A 21399-nucleotide genomic window follows, 5' to 3' on the forward strand; every position below is an offset into this window, starting at 1 on the left:
CGGTGCACTCACGACATGGTACACCTCCACAGCGCACTCATGACAAGGTACACACCCATGTCACACTCACGACACAGTACACACCCACGTCGCACTCACGACACGGTACACACCCATGTCGCACTCACGACAAGGTACACACCCACGTCGCACTCACGAGAAGGTACACACCCACGTCGCACTCACGACATGGTACACACCTACGTCGCTCTTATGACACGGTACACACCCATGTCACACTTGACAGTCCACACTCACGGCGCACTCGCGACAGTATACACTCGCGACAAGGGATGACGAGCTCATTAGAGGGGGCAGGGAGAAGTGAAGCAGGCAGCTGTCTCTCTTGCCGGAAAGGAACCTGTGGGCAAAATGCTGTCTCTCATGCCGGTAAGGAACCTGTGGACAGAATGCTGTCTCTTGTGACGGTAAGGAACCCGTGGAGAGAATGCTGTCTCTTGTGCCAGTATGGAACCTGTGGAGAGAATGCTGTCTCTTGTGCCGGTAAGGAACCTGTGGACAGAATGCTGTCTCCTGTGACGGTAAGGAACCCGTGGAGAGAATGCTGTCTCTCGTGCCGGTATGGAACCTGTGGAGAGAATGCTGTCTCTTGTGCCGGTATGGAATCTGTGGAGAGAATGCTGTCTCTTGTGCCGGTATGGAACCTGTGGAGAGAATGCTGTCTCTTGTGCCGGTAAGGAACCTGTGGAGAGAATGCTGTCTCTTGTGCCGGTATGGAACCTGTGGAGAGAATGCTGTCTCTTGTGCCGGTATGGAATCTGTGGAGAGAATGCTGTCTCTTGTGCCGGTATGGAACCTGTGGAGAGAATGCTGTCTCTTGTGCCGGTATGGAATCTGTGGAGAGAATGCTGTCTCTTTTGCCGGAAAGGAACCGGTGGGCAAAATGCTGTCTCTCATGCCGGTAAGGAACCCGTGGAGAGAATGCTGTCTCTTGTGCCGGTATGGAATCTGTGGAGAGAATGCTGTCTCTTGTGCCGGTATGGAACCTGTGGAGAGAATGCTGTCTCTTGTGCCGGTATGGAACCTGTGGAGAGAATGCTGTCTCTTTTGCCGGAAAGGAACCGGTGGGCAAAATGCTGTCTCTCATGCCGGTAAGGAACCCGTGGAGAGAATGCTGTCTCTTGTGCCGGTATGGAATCTGTGGAGAGAATGCTGTCTCTTGTGCCGGTATGGAACCTGTGGAGAGAATGCTGTCTCTTGTGCCGGTATGGAATCTGTGGAGAGAATGCTGTCTCTTGTGCCGGTATGGAACCTGTGGAGAGAATGCTGTCTCTTGTGCCGGTAAGGAACCTGTGGAGAGAATGCTGTCTCTTGTGCCGGTATGGAACCTGTGGAGAGAATGCTGTCTCTTGTGCCGGTATGGAATCTGTGGAGAGAATGCTGTCTCTTGTGCCGGTATGGAACCTGTGGAGAGAATGCTGTCTCTCGTGCCGGTATGGAACCTGTGGAGAGAATGCTGTCTCTTGTGCCGGTATGGAATCTGTGGAGAGAATGCTGTCTCTTGTGCCGGTATGGAACCTGTGGAGAGAATGCTGTCTCTTGTGCCGGTATGGAATCTGTGGAGAGAATGCTGTCTCTTGTGCCGGTATGGAACCTGTGGAGAGAATGCTGTCTCTTGTGCCGGTAAGGAACCTGTGGAGAGAATGCTGTCTCTTGTGCCGGTATGGAACCTGTGGAGAGAATGCTGTCTCTTTTGCCGGAAAGGAACCGGTGGGCAAAATGCTGTCTCTCGTGCCGGTAAGGAACCCGTGGAGAGAATGCTTCTCTCGTGCCGGTATGGAACCCGTGGATAGAGAATGCTGTTTAGTGCCGGTAAGGAACTCGTGGAGAGAATGCTGTTTTTCGTGCCAGTATGAAACCTGTGGAGAGAATGCTGTCTCTTGTGCCGGTATGGAAACTGTGGAGAGAATGCTGTCTCTCATGCCGGTATGGAACCCGTGGATAGAGAATGCTGTTTAGTGCCGGTAAGGAACTCGTGGAGAGAATGCTGTTTTTCGTGCCAGTAAGGAACCCGTGGAGAGAATGCTGTCGTGCCGGTAAGGAACCCGTGGAGAGAATGCTGTCTTTCGTGTTGGGTAAGGAACCCGTGGAGAGAATGTTGTCTTTCGTGTTGGGTAAGGAACCCGTGGAGAGAATGCTGTTTTTCGTGTTGGGTAAGGAACCCGTGGAGAGAATGCTGTCGTGCCGGTAAGGAACTCGTGGAGAGAATGCTGTCTTTTGTGCCGGTAAGGAACCCGTGGAGAGAATGCTGTCTCTCATGCCGGTAAGGAACCCGTTGAGAGAATGCTGTCTTTCGTGTTGGGTAAGGAACCCGTGGAGAGAATGTTGTCTCTCGTGCCGGTAAGGAACATGTGGAGAGAATGCTGTCTCTCTTGCTGGTAAGGAATTTGTGTAGAGAAAGCTGTCTCTCTTGCTGGTAAGGAACTTGTGTAGAGAAAGCTGTCTCTCTTGCTGGTAAGGAACATGTGGAGAGAATGTTGTCTCTCTTGCTGGTAAGGAATTTGTGTAGAGAAAGCTGTCTCTCTTGCTGGTAAGGAACCCGTGGAGAGAATGTTGTCTCTCGTGCCGGTAAGGAACATGTGGAGAGATTGCTGTCTTTCGTGCTGGTAAGGAACCCGTGGAGAGAAAGCTGTCTCTCTTGCTGGTAAGGAATTTGTGTAGAGAAAGCTGTCTCTCTTGCTGGTAAGGAACTTGTGTAGAGAAAGCTGTGTCTCTTGCTGGTAAGGAACTTGTGTAGCGAAAGCTGTCTCGTGCCAGTAAGGAACTTGTGTCGAGAAAGCTGTCTCTCTTGCTGGTAAGGAACTTGTGTAGAGAAAGCTGTCTCTCTTGCTGGTAAGGAACTTGTGTAGAGAAAGCTGTCTCTCTTGCTGGTAAGCAACTTGTGTAGAGAAAGCTGTCTCTTACTGGTAAGGAACTTGTGTAGCGAAAGCTGTCTCACTGGTAAGGAACCTGTGTAGAGAAAGCTGTCTCTTGCTGGTAAGGAACTTGTGTAGAGAAAGCTGTCTCTCTTGCTGGTAAGGAACTTCTGTAGAGAAAGCTGTCTCTCTTGCTGGTAAGGAACTTGTGTAGAGAAAGCTGTCTCTTGCTGGTAAGGAACTTGTGTAGAGAAAGCTGTCACTGGTAAGGAACCTGTGTAGAGAAAGCTGTCTCTTGCTGGTAAGGAACTTGTGTAGAGAAAGCTGTCTCACTGGTAAGGAACCTGTGTAGAGAAAGCTGTCTCTCTCACTGGTAAGGAACTTGTGTAGAGAAAGCTGTCTCTTGCTGGTAAGGAACTTGTGTAGAGAAAGCTGTCTCACTGGTAAGGAACCTGTGTAGAGAAAGCTGTCTCTCTTGCTGGTAAGGAACTTCTGTAGAGAAAGCTGTCTCTCTTGCTGGTAAGGAACTTGTGTAGAGAAAGCTGTCTCTTGCTGGTAAGGAACTTGTGTAGAGAAAGCTGTCTCACTGGTAAGGAACCTGTGTAGAGAAAGCTGTCTCTCTCACTGGTAAGGAACTTGTGTAGAGAAAGCTGTCTCTTGCTGGTAAGGAACTTGTGTAGAGAAAGCTGTCACTGGTAAGGAACCTGTGTAGAGAAAGCTGTCTCTTGCTGGTAAGGAACCTGTGTAGAGAAAGCTGTCACTGGTAAGGAACCTGTGTAGAGAATGCTGTTTTTCGTGTTGGGTAAGGAACCCGTGGAGAGAATGCTGTTTTTCGTGTTGGGTAAGGAACCCGTGGAGAGAATGTTGTCTTTCGTGTTGGGTAAGGAACCCGTGGAGAGAATGCTGTCTCTCATGCCGGTAAGGAACCCGTTGAGAGAATGCTGTCTTTCGTGTTGGGTAAGGAACCCGTGGAGAGAATGTTGTCTCTCGTGCCGGTAAGGAACATGTGGAGAGATTGCTGTCTTTCGTGCTGGTAAGGAACCCGTGGAGAGAATGCTGTCTCTCTTGCTGGTAAGGAATTTGTGTAGAGAAAGCTGTCTCTCTTGCTGGTAAGGAACCCGTGGAGAGAATGTTGTCTCTCGTGCCGGTAAGGAACATGTGGAGAGATTGCTGTCTTTCGTGCTGGTAAGGAACCCGTGGAGAGAAAGCTGTCTCTCTTGCTGGTAAGGAATTTGTGTAGAGAAAGCTGTCTCTCTTGCTGGTAAGGAACTTGTGTAGAGAAAGCTGTCTCGTGCCAGTAAGGAACTTGTGTCGAGAAAGCTGTCTCTCTTGCTGGTAAGGAACTTGTGTAGAGAAAGCTGTCTCTCTTGCTGGTAAGGAACTTGTGTAGAGAAAGCTGTCTCTCTTGCTGGTAAGGAACTTGTGTAGAGAAAGCTGTCTCACTGGTAAGGAACCTGTGTAGAGAAAGCTGTCTCACTGGTAAGGAACTTGTGTAGAGAATAATGCCCCTCGTGCTGGTAAAGAACCCAATGTAGAGAATGATATGTGAAATGGCAGAAGAGTGACGGAGCAAAGCCCACGTGAATGAGGTGTGCAATCTAGTGTGAATGGGTAATTAACTCTCGCGGTCCAGTTTCCTGCATTTAGCGCTTACTGCGTGGTTTGTTCAAAAAAGCCCTGTTCGTTTTAATGGATTGAACGTTTGAAAGACGGAAACGTGATCATAAAGTATCCTGTTTGTGTGAATGCATGTTCAGGAACCAAGTGTTCATAAACTGGGGACTCTCTGTACTATATCAAGTCGCAATGCTTATGGGTTTTATGTTTACACGCGATGGCATCATCAGATCATCACATCGTATGTGAGCGTTACTGTGTTTTTCTCAATTGGTGTGTGCGTGTGCGTATGTATGTGCGTGGCATGCACGCACGTGTGTGCCCTTATCGTCTCTCGATGAAAAGGATTGTTGTTCAAACATTTGCAAAGCTTGCCACGACATCTTCATGTGAGATTGCTAATGCAGTAAAGATCATCGTGTTCACCATCTGCTCATATGTCCTTTATTAAAGTTTTTTTTTTTTTTTGGTGTTTACCGAGTGTGATTGAGAGTCTAATGGAAAATGGAAGTTTCAGCCCTCATTTTTACATAATTCTGCGTTTACAGCATGTTTTGTTTCTTGCATTTCCTGGGGAGATATTGGCATTGCATTTTGAACGCAATTTCTGCTTTTTTTGTTTTTGCCTTTGCATTTTTTTTTTAATCATAATTTCCAAAATCTCAGGCGTTTTGTTCAAATGTTCTGGAGAATATTAAATAGATTAAAGATGCTGTCTCTCTTGCTGGTAAGGAACCCGTGGAGAGAATGTGGAGAGAACCCGTGGAGAGAACAAATCCCTGGTGTTGGGCTAGCGGCTAGGGTGCCGGCTTAGGATCCTAGGATCCTGGGTTCGAATCCCGGTCGATCGCTGAATTAACGCCAGGGGGGTTGACTCAGCCTGTCATCCTTCCGAGGTCGGCTAATTGAGTACCAGTTCACTGGTAATTCCCTGTTTGTCGTTAAAGGCGGCAAAAAGGGTTGGCGTCAGGAAGGGCATCCGGCCGTAAAACATTGCTTCAAAAAGGGGACCGAAAAACAACAACAACCACGGTTCCTGAAAAAGGCCAACCCCCGCTTGCGGGGAAAAATGGCCTCTAAAGGTGGTTTTTTTTAATTTTTATTTTTAAAGATGCTATTGGATGGTCTCGTTTTAATAAGAAAGCATAATAAGCGATAGACTGACAGTACTGTCGTGAATTACCAAACACGTTTTGCTCATGTTGCACATGTATCATGACATTGCTTTGCTGGTTTTTGTTTCTCTCTCTGTTGTAGCAATGGATAGTTTTTTTAAAGGGGACAATTGGGTTGCATGAGGTGTACACTGATTTAATCGGGCTTTCACATGGTCTCTTCAAAGTTTGCTTTCCTACCATAGTTCAGTACATATTTATTTATACCTCTTTTGGCTCTGATTGGAGGCTTTGTTTCTGTTTTGTATATTCGTACTGTGACGGACGTCACCTCTGGGTAACTGACAGGACGTCATGTCTTTCATAGACCACAATTGCCAGTCGCCACAGACCTTCCTGTGGGATCCCATGCCCAGAATCGTGTTATCAGAGTGCGGGTGTCAGGGCGAGGCGAGCTCCATCTTGTCGAGGGACGCGAACCGAGGAATAAAGGTTGCTCCGTGTATGTGAAGCCGAACAAGTTGTCCATGAGTCTTCTTTCCAGCAAGGCGAGGAATATTACAAAAACGTGGCATGGTACCCGCTCGCACTCGGGCTTTTGCAGAAAATAGGGCAGAATGGAGAAGATTGTCATGGGGCCCGCAAGGCTAACCCCTGCTCTAGCAGGGAAAATGGCCTTAAAATGCATGTTGTTGTTGTTGTTTGCTGGATAGAAGACTCATGGGCAACCTGTTTGGTCATCTTAGTCATTCGGCTGAGCAGAACCAACATTTCATAACCGTGTCTGAGATCTAACTTGGATAACCAATTAGTGCTGGCCAAACACATCAGCAGCCTCATGCCACAATCAGAACAGACAGAATAAGTCAGGACACAGTTTCTTGAGGAAATGGCTTTTAGTCGTAGTCATCAAAATGCAAGTGTTTACAAAAAAATAAAACCATCGAGTGGCATATATGTACAACATGTAATCACAGCATGTATACATTCCCAAATTATCCCCGACACAACGACTTGCCACTCACAGTAGGCCGGCATCATGCATCCTATGTGGGAGGAAGAGATATGTGATTGGAAAGTAAGATGAGATGAGGACAAAGATTGATGAGGACAGTACGGGCCCTGGTGTGTACCCCGATTTAGAATAGGTACACCGTATCCCTGTGCATCGTAAGAGGCGACTAAGGGTTGGCATCAGGAAGGGCATCCGGCCATAAAAACATTGCCTCAAACAGGGAAACATGATTGTGATGGGGCCCGCAAGGCTAACCCCCGCTCTATCGGGGAAAAATGGCCTTAAAAAACGATCATTCATTCATTCTTATCTTCACTCTTATCTTCCCCCATCCAAAACCTTGATCTTTTCTACCCCCACTAATTCACCCCAGATCCACCTTGTTTGAAATTCCAACTTCTTTCCTGGAAGTCCTGGCAGTGTCCATATGTTTATACCTCTCCCACCCCCCCCCCCCCCTTCACATGCCTCCCCCCCAAAGCCCTCTCCCTCCCACAGATCTCTCGATGTCTCCATGTCTCTTGGTCCCTGCTCTCAAATGTTATGTTTGTGTCCTTCCCCCTCTCTCCCCATCTTGTCTACCGCTCCCGATGTTATTTGTTTTATGTGTCTGTTTGTCTTTCTGTGTGATTAATGTTCGCTCTTTCACGAGCCTCGATCTTGTATACAACAAAAAAAAAAAAAAAAAAAAAAATTCAGTACAGGCACCTGCACACCTCACACCAATTTGGTGGAGCTGGTGTTGCTTGTTGATTCTGGTTTACACATCTTGACTGAAGCCAGAAAAGGGATTTTCACTGACAATGTACTATTTCCTGAAATTCTGTCCTAGGAATATTAAGAAAATAGAACAGCACTCGGTAGAGCGCACACCTCCACCCTACTGAACAGTTTACGTTTTGTATCCCACTGATAGGCCTGATCTGGTTCCGGACATGTAACAAAATCTATTCAGCTTGTTCTTCTCACCTAACCAACTCGTCCACAACTTTTTGAAATATCATACAGTACATCTTTTTTGGCCCTATAGCTCAATAGTGAAGAATTATTTAAAAATATAGAAATTCCTGTATCTGGATTCGTATTGGGATCTTCACCAAAATCAAATCAATTTGTCCTTGTCACATACCCAACATGTCCACCAGGTTTTGTCTGAATCAATCCACAACTTTTTGTGATATCCTGTTCACTAACTTGAAATTACGCAACATATAAATAGAAAATTGTAAAATATGTCTTTCATGAAAATTTTATTTGAAAATATTAAAATGCATGGGTTGCATTGACGTGCTTATGAATGTGATATGACAGATAGAGCAATGGAGTTATTTATCAAAAAGACATGGATCTAATCACCGTTTATTTGACTGATATTAGAGATATTTGAAATGAGAGTATTATGTACCATAGAACAGAATAAAAGCCTCCATCCCTACCCATATGGAATCCTGTGCGGGCACAGACAACTTGCTATTACGAGATAATACATTATTACAATGCGAAACAGGACAATGAGAAAAAGACATAAAATGTCATAGCCGCCGTGGTTTTAGTAATTTTGCTGTATAGAGTTAAAGGCCGCCAGTCGGCCATCTTTGGTTGGATTACAAAACAATATATCTTCTGCATATGTATACTCTCATGTATTGTCTTTGTGCCAAGTTTGAACAAGTTACAACTAAAATGGCCGCCAATCTACCGGTCGGCCATCTTTGATCAGATTGCAAAATAAAATGAGGTGCATGTGTATGCCGCCATGTACTGTGCTTGTGCGAAATTAGAACACAATCTGACCATGCTTGTCCGATAAATTGTTGGGGGCACATTTAAGTAACAAAATGGCCAACAGTCGGCCATCTTGGATCAGATATTGAAGCAAAATGACTTGCTTATGTAAGCCATCGTTCATTAAATGTGTGCCAAGTTTGAACAAAATCGGTCCATACATCTCCAAGATATAGTTGTGGACGGTTGATCGAGACCCAATCCATTAGACCCCGTTTCAGACTTGGTCCAACGGGTGCTAATAATCGGAAAACCAGATGTTATTGTTAAAAGAAACAAGAAAGAGCAATCGGAGATTGCAGAACCCCGCCAGGATTTTTTCAGTGTTTTTTAAGGCTTTTGTGCTAAAACAAATATGGCGGCGGCACCACGTGACCGATGACGTCATCATTATTTTTTTTCTAAACTAATTTATTCCTAGATTATGCTCAAGAAATTTCATCTTGATCAGATGAAGTTTTGTACTTGTCGAATTATGACGTCATAATGGAGGCACTTATGACCATCATTAAGATGTTATTCCACATTGAGAGTTCTTTACAATGAGCCATGTCTATTCTTTCTATGCAGCGCTTTCGGAGATTATAGAGGTGCAATTTTTTTTCGTTTTTTCCAAGATGGCCGCCAAACCACGTCACTGATGACATCATTATTTTTTTTCCCCTCTGCCAATTAATACCTCCATGATGCTCAAGAAATTTAATCTTGATCGGATGAAGTTTTGTACTTGTCGAATTATGACGTCATAATGGAGGTACCTATGACATTGAAGGAGCTGCGCTCCAACGCGAGTCGAAAGAATTGACGCGACCAAAGACGGAATTCGTCCGAGTTGCTTTATTGAAACAAAACAGCTCAGGTATTCTGACCAAGCCCGTTTATCGGGCAGCAATATATATACACATTTATGCCCGGGCGTTTGCCCGGGAAAACCGAGACCGGGCATGCCCGGGTATCAAGGGCCAGTCCTGGAAAGGCGAGTCTGGACATGCCCGGGCATCCTGGACGCGGCCTGGCAAGTCGAGGCTGGGCGTGCCTGGGCGCTCTGGGCGAGCCCTGGAAAGGCGAGAGCGGGCATGCCCGGGAAAGACGAGACCGGGCGTGCCCGGGAACAGCGAGTCTGGACATGCCCGGGCGTCCTGGACGCGGCCTGGCAAGTCGAGGCTGGGCGTGCCTGGGCGCTCTGGGCGAGCCCTGGAAAGGCGAGAGCGGGCATGCCCGGGCATCCTGGACGCGGCCTGGCAAGTCGAGGCTGGGCGTGCCTGGGCGCTCTGGGCGAGCCCTGGAAAGGCGAGTCTGGACATGCCCGGGCATCCTGGACGCGGCCTGGCAAGTCGAGGCTGGGCGTGCCTGGGCGCTCTGGGCGAGCCCTGGAAAGGCGAGAGCGGGCATGCCCGGGAAAGACGAGACCGGGCGAGCCCTGGAAAGGCGAGTCTGGACATGCCCGGGCGTCCTGGACGCGGCCTGGCAAGTCGAGGCTGGGCGTGCCTGGGCGCTCTGGGCGAGCCCTGGAAAGGCGAGAGTGGGCATGCCCGGGAAAGACGAGACCGGGCGTGCCCGGGAGGTTCGGGCGTGCCCGGGAACAGCGAGTCCGGGCATGCCCAGGAGAGGCGCGTCTGGGCCCGTCCGGACGAGCCCGGCATGGCGATCGCGCCCTGGCCGCGTCCTGGCAGGTGCAAGGCGATTGTGTACATTCAGCGGGAACCGCTACAACATCATCATTAACATATTTTATTCCCCATGGAGAGTTCTTTACAATGAGCCATGTCTCTATTTTTTTCTATTCAGTGCTTTCGGAGACAGAGGTGCAAAGTTTTTCAGTTTTTCCAAGATGGCAGCCGAACCACGGGACCTATGACGTCATAATTATTAAAAAATTATACAGGTGGAGTTGCACCTATGGTGAAAATTTCCTGTCAATCGGACCAACGGTTGCAGAGATGATCATATTTATTCTGTGCGGACAAACAAACAAAACAAGCGGACTCGAATACAATTCCCTCTCCTTTGGCGAGGGTAAAAATCAAACTCTTGGAATTTGTACAATTTATTCTAAAATACACCAATTCTCTGTTACCAATATTTAAAGGAAAGGGAGACATCCGAGAATGCAAAAACCTTCGAGGAATTAAACTCCTTCCGCATACCTTTTAAGATGAGGGAGAGAGGCATGGATCAGAGATTGGGAAAATAGTGGAAATTCATGAAGGTCAATTCGGAATTATGCCTCGAAGAAGAGCCATGGATGCCGAAGGCCGAAGCAATATAAAGTTTGTATTCATTGATAGCGCAGAGAGAAGGCTTTTGACCAGGTGCCTTGGGAGGAAATCTGGAGATGTGCGAGAATCTGTGGAGTCCCAGAGAAGGATGTACAACTATTACCGGACATGTATAAGGAGTGCTGGACGCTAGTAAGAAGCAGTGTGGGAGAGAGTGAGAGTTTTGAAGTTAAAGATTCATTTCTCCAAGTATCGCTGTGTCGCTGATGCAATGCCCTCAGCTGGTTAGGGCAGAAATTAGTAATTTGGCTATGGTGCTGGTGATAGCTCCCCTACTCTTTCGCAAAGGACACTCTTCTTCAACGAAGACGGGACGTCCCTTTAACATCCACCCGAGTGATGGCACACACTTATTGATGAATCGACCTGTCTGTGAAACACTGGTATGACAGTTGAAAGCAGAGTCAAGATTTGAACCCAGGCTAGCAAGACAGCTTGGAGGCAGGTATGCATACCTTTAGGTCTAAGCCATCCTGTCAGCCCTCTTCCTTATTGTCATGGATGTTTTAACTGAGCATGTGAGACAGGAAATGCCTTGGTCACTGGTGTTTACCCACTGGCGTTTATCACTTGATATTGAGCTGTGTGGTGGGGCTGATAAGAATATAACTGAGTATCTGGAGAAATAGAGAAAAGCGCTGGAAGATAGCGGTATGAAGTTCAGTAGACCAAATCTCAATATATGGATTTTCAGGTTGAGTCTAGGGAAGAGGATCAGGCTAAAACAACAACAACAACAACAACATGCATTTTAAAGGCCATTTTCCCTGCAAGAGTGGGGGTTAGCCTTGTGGTCCCCATGACAATCTCTCCATTTTGCCCTATTTTCTGCATCTCTCCTTGTTAACCCCCTTGCCCGCATTTCTTCTTCCACCATCTTTAGCCAAGTCTTTCTCGGTCTTCCCCATCCTCTAATTCCTTCTACATTCATTTCCATCACTCTTCTCAACCAGTCACTTTCATCCTTCCTCAACACATGACCAAACCATCTCAACCTGTTCCTCTTCACAACATCAATCACAGGCTCTATTCCCATCATCTTTCGCAATTCATCATTTGTCTTCCTCTCTCAACGATACTCCACTCCGCACATCCATCGAACCATTCGCATTTCCACCCTTTCCAACCTTCGTTGCTGCTCTACGTTCATTGCTCATGTCTCGCTCCCATAAATCATAACACTTCTCACACATGCAGCATACACCTTTCCCTTCAGCTTCAACGACACTCCCCTCCTCATCAGCATGCCACTCAGTTCCCGAAACTTCTTCCATGCACATCTCACTCTAGCAACTGTTGCCGAGTCTGATCCATCTTCTCCATTCAGCATGTCTCCGAGGTAGCAAAATGTTTTCACACCTTCCAGCTTCACGCCGTCTCCAAGATCCAACTCAACATTTCCTCCATCTGCAGCTCCCTCTGTGCACACCTTACATTTGAATGTAGCTGCCACACTGGTTAATGACCCTCTCAGACCACTACATTTTTGATGAACCCACTCAGCGCACATTGTGCATTGAATGGAGTTCACTCCGACACCCTTCCTACACACAGCACAGGGCCACTTCCCAGTTCTTTCCACCTCACCACATGCTTTACCACTTGCCATCACCCTCGTCTTTCCGATATTCACCTTCAGACCTTTTGTCTCCATACATTCCTTCCACTTATTCATCTTTTCCTTCAGTCCATCCATACTTTCTGCAATCAACACCAGATCATCTGCGTACAACAACTCCCACGGTAAACCCTCCTTTACGTTCTGAGCCAGCACCTCCATCACAGCTACAAATAGTAGTGGACTTAGTACCGACCCCTGATGCACTCCCACCTTCACCTCAAACTCACCACTGTTCCCGTCCTTCGTCCTTACAGCTGTGCGTGCTCTTTTGTACATTGCCATCACTACTCTGATCAACCATTCCTCCACTCCTAACTTCCTCAATGCCCATGTCAATACTTTGCGTGCTGAAAGTGCAAACGTTATGGGTGAAGATCGAGAGAAAATTAGTAGCTTCAAATACCTGGGGTCAGTGGTGGTGGAAGATGGAAGTTGAGCGAAGTCGATGGCACTCCATCACAAAGCCCCATACTTCCCACCTAAAGTAACGTTGAAAGATGGCATAGAGTTCCACCAGGATTGACCCATGTCATATTTTGAGTTAATTTTTTTTGCTCCATTTTGATCCCTGTGACCTCAAATCCCCACCCCAAAGGGCATGAACTAAGGGTCTAATCTAAAAATATCGCTTCTGCTCAGCCATACAAAAGAAGAAGTGAAACATTCTGACTAAATCTTTGTCAGAACTGTATGTGAACATTTATTGGAAGATATTCGCTGATCATTGGTTATTGGTGTGTATAAAAAATTCGACCCTTTTTAATTCAGTCATATGATTTTTAGCAAAGTTTTTTTTGATGTAGTCAGCATTTGTACAGCCTAATTTTGGCTGACTGTAAAGGGGAAGTTATGCCGTGTGTCACACGAGAGTCTGGCGGGTGGATCACGTGACTCAGCATTCTGCTGTAGTCACCATTCTGGTATTAAAAGCTTGTACGCAGACTCCCATCGACAATAATGCAAATTTGACATAATTTGACGTTGCAGCTTCAACCAAAAAGCATCTGCCCACATTATTACATCATTATACATACTTGTACCAAGTTTGATTTATATCCCTTCAGCTGTTCTCGAGTATCACATTTTTACCTGACATGACCTTTGACCTCTTGATGCCGAAATCTTATCGGTTCATCTTTGCATCATAATATATACTTTTATCATGTTTGGTTAAAATCCCATCGCTGGTTCACAAGTTAGCATGGTAACAGTATTTTTTTTACCACACGGGACCTCTGCTCTTTGACCTCTTGGTCCCATAATCTAACCAGTTTACTTTACATGATTATACATACCTGTTCCAATTTTGACCTGGATCCCTTCAGCCATTCTTAAATTATCACGTTAACAAAACCCTATTGCTGACGCATGGACATCCTGAATATAATGCCTCAGGTGACTTCGTCAGCAGAGGCATAAAAAAAAGTTTTCAGAATAGCTTTAAATTGCTGACTGCTTTTAGTATTTTTGATACCGCTACTTACCCAAATAGATCCACACACGGGATCAAGGAATATGAACCGGCAGATGTTAAGGTTGTAGCCACTTCTTTCTGATTTCTCATCAAAAGCAGAAAAAAGAAAATAGATGAGTTTTAGATGGTGTAGAAAAGGTTTAGGTACTCGTAAAACCTCTTGGAACTAAAGGAAATTGTCATAGTTCTAAATCCCACAATAATGGGCAAAAATAATGTTGTCCATTCACAGACTAAATGCTTTTTGGAGAATTTTTTTTTCCATGCCAATTATTGTCCACATAATTGGTGTCTGTCCCTTTCCATAAGCAATGCATGGCTGATAAATAGATTCAAGTAAGATATGTTGGAGTGAAGACCTGCACAGACCAAAAGTCAAGGAATCTGGTGAGCTTATCCCAGATGCAGTGAGAACCGTGGAAGAGACTGTGGGCCAGGAGGAAGATATCATCTGGAAGAGGCAAGGTCGTCCAAACTAGTTCAATAGCAAGTGCTGATTTTATGGAGATAAACTCCTCTTTGTAACCAGAATTAGAGCAAAGTCGATGGCGCACCATCGCAAACCCCTGTGCTTCCCATCTGAAGCAAAGTTGAAAGATGGCAAAAAAGTTCCATCAGGACTGACACAATATATCAAATTTTGAATTGATTTTTTGGACTCCTGTGACCAAGTCCTCACCCCCTGGGGCATGAACTCAGTGGTCAAATCCCCAAAAAAATTTGTACATATTTCATGGATCCCCCAATGTTGATTGCATATACAAAGATTCATTTTAAAATGTTTAAAATTTGCCTGTACAGTGAGTCTTCACTTATAGCAGTTTCAATTCATAGCAATTTAGTTTTTTTCACCAAATATTCGATTATCGCCAACCAACGTGTTTCGCTCTATCGCAACGCCTTCACAGGGTGGAAGACGCTAAGTAGTAGAGAGGTTTACGCTCTTCTTGAAACAGCCCAAACCCTCCGTAATGAGTGCCAAGAGACCTTCGCCAATCACACCTGGTCTCAAGAAACACCGAAAGGCTGTTACATCAGAGTAAAAAATGGAATATAATCGATAATATGAGTGTGGGGTAGGTACAACCCAAGTCAGCTGCGCATACTCGATCGCAGCATCGACTGTGCATTCAATCGTGAAAAATTCGACAAAAAAAACAAAGGAATTATCGGAGACTGTGACCTGTTTGAAGACTACAAGACTAACGAGAATGAGAAACAAGTACAGATACATTCAAAGTACACCGCCTCCATGTCAAAATAATTAAATATCCTCCAGCGCGGCATTACCGGGGGCACCTCTGGCGCCCGGCAATACCGCCGGGCAGCTCATACAGACTGTATTTGGAGGGAGATGTGCGCAATAATTGATTGACTAATTGCATAATTAAAATCAAGAAAAGATTATCATAAAATATTTTCTTAATCAATTGGCTAATAGCATAACTAAACCACAAGTGCTTCATCCGAAAATGTATCTTTTAGAAAATTAATTAAATAACGCATTAATTTAAAATAAAAAAAATTAATTGATTAATCAACACATAATTATGAATCGATTCAGTGATTAATCAATAAATCAAAAATATCCTTTGTAGCCACATCACTTGGTCACTGTCATGTCCAAATATTAGCTTCCTAGCTCAAAAGGTGTCTGTGATATTGCCCAGATGAGAAAGAAAATAAATAAATAATTAATAATGAAAATAAATAAATAATAATCATAAAAAAATGAAATAATTAATCAATTCGCTAATATAACACATAAACCACCACCACAAACAAATACCATCAGAATCTGTAACTTAAAACAAAATTTATTTAGTCATTAATCGAATAATTAAATAATTAATCGATTAATTGATTAATTGATTAATCAATAAATAGAAAATAGCCTTTGCAGCCAAATCACTTAGTCATTGGCATGTCCAAATATCAGCTTCCTAACTCAAAAGGTGCCTGAGATAATGGCCAGAAGAGAAAGTAAATGTTCAAACACAGATACATTCAAAGTACACCGTCCCCATGCCAAATAATTAAATATCCTACAGCGCGGCATTGCCGGGGCGCCTCCGGCGCCCGGCAATACCACAGTGCAGCTCATTGAGGCTGCATTGGGAGGGAGAGGTGTACACTAATTCATTGATTAATTGTATAATTAAAATCAATAAAAGATTATCACAAAATATTTTCTTAATCAATTGGCTAATAGCATAACTAGACCACTTGTTGTGCTTCATTTGAAAGATGGATCTTTTAGAAATTTAATTAAATAAGTCATCAATAAAAAATTAAATAATTAATTGATTAATCAATAAATAATTAATTGATTAAATGATTAATCAATAAATCAAAAATATCCTTGATGGCCACATCACTTGGTCACTGTCATGTCCAAATATTAGCTTCCCAGCTCAAAAGGTGCCTGAGATATTGGCCAAATGAGAAAGAAAATAAATAAATGATTAATAATGAAAATAAATAATAATCATGAAAAAATAAAATTATTAATTATTTCGGTCATAGAACACATAAACCACCACCATTTCATCAGAATCTGTAACTGATTTTTTTTTTTTTTTTTTAGTAATTAATTGAATAATTAAATAATTAATCAATTAATTGATTAATTGATTCATCAATAAATCAAAAATATCCTTGATAGCCGCATCACTTGGTCACTCATGTCCAAATATTAGCTTCCGAGCTGAAAAGGTGCCTGAGGTATTGGCCAAATGAGAAAGAAAATAAATAAATGATTAATAATGAAAATAAATAATAATCATAAAAAAATTAAATTATTAATCAATTCGGTCAGAGAACACATAAACCACCACCATTTCATCAGAATCTGTAACTAAAAAAAATACTTTTTTTTAGTCATTAATCGAATAATTAAATAATTAATCGATTAATTGATTAATTAATAAATCAAAAATAGCCTTTGGAGCCAAATCACCTGGTCATTGGCATGTCCAAATATCAGCTTCCTAACTCAAAAGGTGCCTGAGTTGATGGTCAGAAGAGAAAGGAAATTGATTAATTAAATAAGTACTTAATTAATCGCTAATAATTAAATAACTCCTCAATTAATTGATTAATCAAAAAACAAAAAATAGCGTTTTTGACAAAGGACTTGCTCACTATTGTGCCGAAATTTCAGCTTCCTAGCTCAAAGGATGGCTGAGATATCGCCCAGACAAACAAACAAGAAAACAAACAGGAAAGCAAGAAAACAAACGAACAGAGTGAAAACTGAGTACTCCCTTTCAGCGTGCGTCACTGCCGAGCCCCCTTTGGTGCCCAGCAATGACGATTTGCAATGCCTGGAGATGGCATAGGAAAGGTGCGGTGTGCAACAGTGCCATGCGGAATATGGAGCGGTGTTACGGATTCGGCACTAATTATTGTTGTTATTATTATTGTTGGTTCTAAGTATTATGGTTATTGTGGTTTAAGGAAAAGGGTTATTGTGGTTAAAAGGTTAAAAAGCGCTCATGATAAAAATGATACCGGAAATCGGACAGTGCACCGGAAGAGGTCGAGCGAAGAGGAAGAGGGCGTGAGGCAGAGGTGAAACGACGTGTTTTGTAAAAGCTCCGTGCCTAGCGTGGTCGAGCGTACATGGCGAGTGAACTTTGAGTCCTTGAAAGGAATCTCATGCGATCGGTGTTATCGCTGGAGTTGTGGAAAAGCCTGCGAAGCCAGGTACAGGTGTGAGATTCCAGAGAATCTTCGCCTAGAGGCTGCGGCTCGAGGAAGAGCCGTCCGCCATTTCGGGGACCTCGCGCGTCGTTCGCGGAACCTTGTGTAGCCGCGTCCGCTGGTCCCGCCCTCCGGTGGTTTGCCGAGGATGTGTGTGCGCGACAGCGGCCTTGGAAGAATACTGTGCGGTTCGCGACTGCACGGTGTATGTGCACGTTTGGATCGCGTCTTTGGGATTCCTCTTTCCACCGCCAATTGGGGTTGCCTGGGACCACGTGACGGTCCTTGCCCTGCCTACATCTCCTTACCCGCCTCCTCGCCTCTTCGCCGGGAGCACCATTGGGTTCCAGAGACTTTGAGAAGGGCTCTGTTTCAGTCCCTGGGGGTGCCGTGAGTTTGTACGGTTGATTGCCACCATTGTTGTATGGTTCTTCTTGTGTGCTTTTAATATATTATTTGTTCGTTGACAACCATTGGTGTGGTTTCCTTATGGATTTGATTTTCATTTGATGGTTTCATGCATGGTTTCATTTGGGATTGATTTTGAAACTGAATAACTGTTCTTTCTGCCGTGACCCCTCTCGGGGTTCGGTGGTATACCGAGACCAGAAGATCGGGGAGGAACACGTAACAGAAATTGGGGGCTCGTCCAATTGACTCGTGGGCTCGAAATTGGGTCTGCGTCCGGGATATACAATTCCCTAAATTTAGTCTGGGAAAGAATTCCCTAACATTCCCAGAATTCCCAAATTTGGAACTTTTTTCCAACATTCCCAAATTCCCCCCCCCCCCCCAAAAAAAACTTTTTTTTTTTGAGATTACTTGTGTGAAGGTTAACAGGTGTTAACAATAGTCACCATGGAGTTTGACGCAGGGAAGTTTGCAGCGACCCCAAGTGAGGCACAGTTCAGAGCATTATTAAGATTGGAACTCTTTAAATTGGCCAAACATTTTAGCTTGGAGGTCCGAAGTAATATGAAGAAGGCAGAGATGCAGACAGTGCTGATACAATCTCTGGTGGGATTAGGAACATGGACAGATGTAGCTTTGGATTGGTTACCAGAGGAACAAGAAGATGTGGAGCCTCGGAAACTGGAGATGCAATTGCAGAGCCAGGAAAGAAGAGCAGCACAGGAAAGAGAACTCGAGGAAAGAAAAGCAGAGGAAAGGAGAGCTACAAGAGAACTCGAGGAAAGAAGAGCAGCACAGGAAAGAGAACTCCAGGAAAGGTTAGAAAGGATGAAAGCAGAGGAAAGGAGAGTTGCAAGGGAACTCGAAGCAGAGGAGAAAAAGCTGAAAGGGAGTTAAAGGCACACAAAATGGCGCTTCAGCAGGAAATTAAAGCCAAGGAGTTAGATTTAATGAGAGAACGGGGAGAGGTACCATCCATGCCGACTGGTTCGACAATTAGTCAGAACACCTGGGATGTTGGCATACATGTGAGGCTGGTTCCACCCTTCAATGAAAAGGAGGTAGCCAATTTTTTTTCACACTTTGAGAAAGTGGCTCAACTGCTAAAATGGCCTGAATTGTCTGTTTGATTTGTTTGTGTGATAAATGTTAGCTCTTTCACGAGCCTCGATTATGTATACAAAAAAAAAAGGAAAAAAAAAAAGGAGTCCTGGACCATATAAGTGCAAAGTGTTCTGGTGGGTAAAGCTCAAGATATTTATTCGGCTTTACCGATTGACCAATGTGCAGATTATGAGATAGTGAAGAAAAACATACTCAAAGCCTATGAATTGGTCCCGGAAGCGTACCGGCAAAAATTCCGGAATGCCAGGAAGAGGGAGAGTGAGACCCATGTGGAGTTTGCCAGAATGAAAGAAACCATGTTTGATAGGTGGTGTGATTCCAAAGGGGTTGGGAAAGACTTCGAACTATTGCGACAATTGATCCTGGTGGAGGAATTCCAACAGTGTGTCCACGAGGACATTAAAGTTAATCTGGAGGAAAGGAAAGTACCAAAGTTGTATGAGGCAGCAACCATGGCAGATGACTATGCCTTAACACACAGGATGGGGTTCCACAAACCTAACTTCTCGCCTAGACCTAGCCAGTGGAGCTATGGTACATCAGGGGTGGAGAACGAAAATTCAGGGGGGGTGGCCTCGAGATGAAAATGAGGACCACTGATACCACGACTTCTAGGAATCCGAAGACAGCAGTTCCACGGCAGACTTACCCTCCGGGGGGCTCGAGACATACCACGAGGTTCTCCTCCGGGCCTACTTGCGCTTTTTGCCATAAACCTGGACATTTGATGTCCCACTGTTATGCTCTGGGAAAGGAAAATCAGGAGCGGAGTTCGACTAGTACCACCCCGAATGCACTGGCAAATGTGAGTAGTCGCCCTCAAAAGGGTTACCAACCTTTTATTTCAGAGGGGTTTGTGTCACTGGATGGATCCTCGACTAACCGGAGACCTGTTAGGGTATTGAGGGACACCGGAGCACATCAATCTTTAATGCTTGAAGGCATCTTGCCATTGTCAGAAGAGATGGCAACTGGTGATAGTGTTCGTTTACAGGGGATTGGTGGCTGTGGTAGAGCTCCACTTCATGCCATCCATTTGGAGTCCGATGTGGTGTCAGGACCGGTCACCGTCGGTTTACAAGCCACTCTTCCTGTAGAGGGTGTATCTGTTGTTATCGGGAATGATTTGGCCGGTGGTCAAGTTTATGGTAACCCGATGGTTGTTAAAAAGCCCAGTAGGGAAAATAACCTCACACCAGTTAGGGATGGCGACAAATTTAGCAAGTTATTTGAAGGTGGACTGAACTTCAAAACAAAGGAAGATGTTCTGGAGTCTGCCTTCAGATAATATGGGCTGCTTTTGGAAGTGCTGTTGATAGGCCGAGAAAAATATATTTCCGGGTTCTGGTCAGCGCGCGCATCGATTTTGATCCCGCGCGTCAACAATTTTTTTTAAAATTTTGGTATCGCCGTTCGCGCACGGTCGTCCCCTACAAAACTGCGTTTAGTTTGTCCAAATCCAACGAGCCGTTCCAAAGATATGAGTAGTTTTGTGTGCCGTGACATCATGAATCCAATAGGGAAGTTGCATGTGACGTCATCGTCTTAGTCACGTGACTGCTTGGGTGGCAAAACATTGCTTCTGCCACCATACGTTATGGCGGCAATTTGAAACTCGTCTCATATATAAATTGCCCCCTACACGATGGTAAAGAGTTGTTGTGCTGTCGGATGTACAACCCGATTTCATAAGGGATCGGGCTTGTCATTCTACCGTTTTCCAGATGATACAACACGCTAAAACGGATTCGTAGCTGCCTTGACTGCAGCTCTCAGGTGAGAATATGGCTCATGAGGTTGTTACCTTCGCTCACGAAGCGAAAAGCAGGATTAGGCATTTGGTTACGTACATGTGGAGTGTGTGTGTGGCGTACGTGTGGCGTACTTGTGGAGTGTGTGTGGCGTACATGTGGTGTACTTGTGGAGTGTGTGTGGCGTATGTGTGGCGTATGTGTGGCGTACTTGTGGAGTGTGTGTGGCGTACTTGTGGAGTGTGTGTGGCTTATGTGTGGCGTATGTGTGGCGTATGTGTGGCGTATGTGTGGCGTACGTGTGGCGTACGTGTGGCATGGTGTGGCGTGTGGTGTGGCGTGTGTGTGGCGTGTGTGTGGTGTACTTGTGGCGTGTGTGTGGTGTACTTGTGGCGTACTTGTAGCGTACTTGTGGTACGTGTGGAGTGTGTGTGGACTGTGGAGTGTGTGTGTGGAGTGTGTGTGGTGTACTTGTGGGTCCACACGGGTCCACAGGCAGATGACACAGCCTCAGTTTCTCGCAATACCGCGAAAACGCCTCAACGGACAAGCTACGGGCGTAAACTGACAGGTCCGTCTGATCAAACGACAGCTTTCCTGCCATGTTGTTTATGCCACCCAAGAT

At 45.0% G+C, this 21399-nt stretch overlaps 1 protein-coding gene across 2 annotated transcripts in view; it reads left to right on the forward strand.

The window, feature by feature from the left end:
• The window catches only part of LOC137431516 (uncharacterized), a 67273-nt gene that overhangs the window by 2234 nt on the left and 43640 nt on the right, over positions 1-21399 (forward strand). Inside the window, exon 2 of one of the 2 annotated variants that reach the window (XM_078782185.1) lies at positions 5976-6156. The exons of the other annotated variant lie outside the window; for it this stretch is intronic. The gene's annotated coding sequence lies outside the window, so the exon portion shown is untranslated. The remainder of the gene's footprint in view (positions 1-5975; positions 6157-21399) is intronic. 2 annotated transcript variants of the gene reach the window in all.

This window comes from Myxine glutinosa, chromosome 7, assembly GCF_964187855.1.
Source record: "Myxine glutinosa chromosome 7, kmMyxGlut1.1, whole genome shotgun sequence".
NCBI classification, from domain to species: domain Eukaryota; kingdom Metazoa; phylum Chordata; class Myxini; order Myxiniformes; family Myxinidae; genus Myxine; species Myxine glutinosa.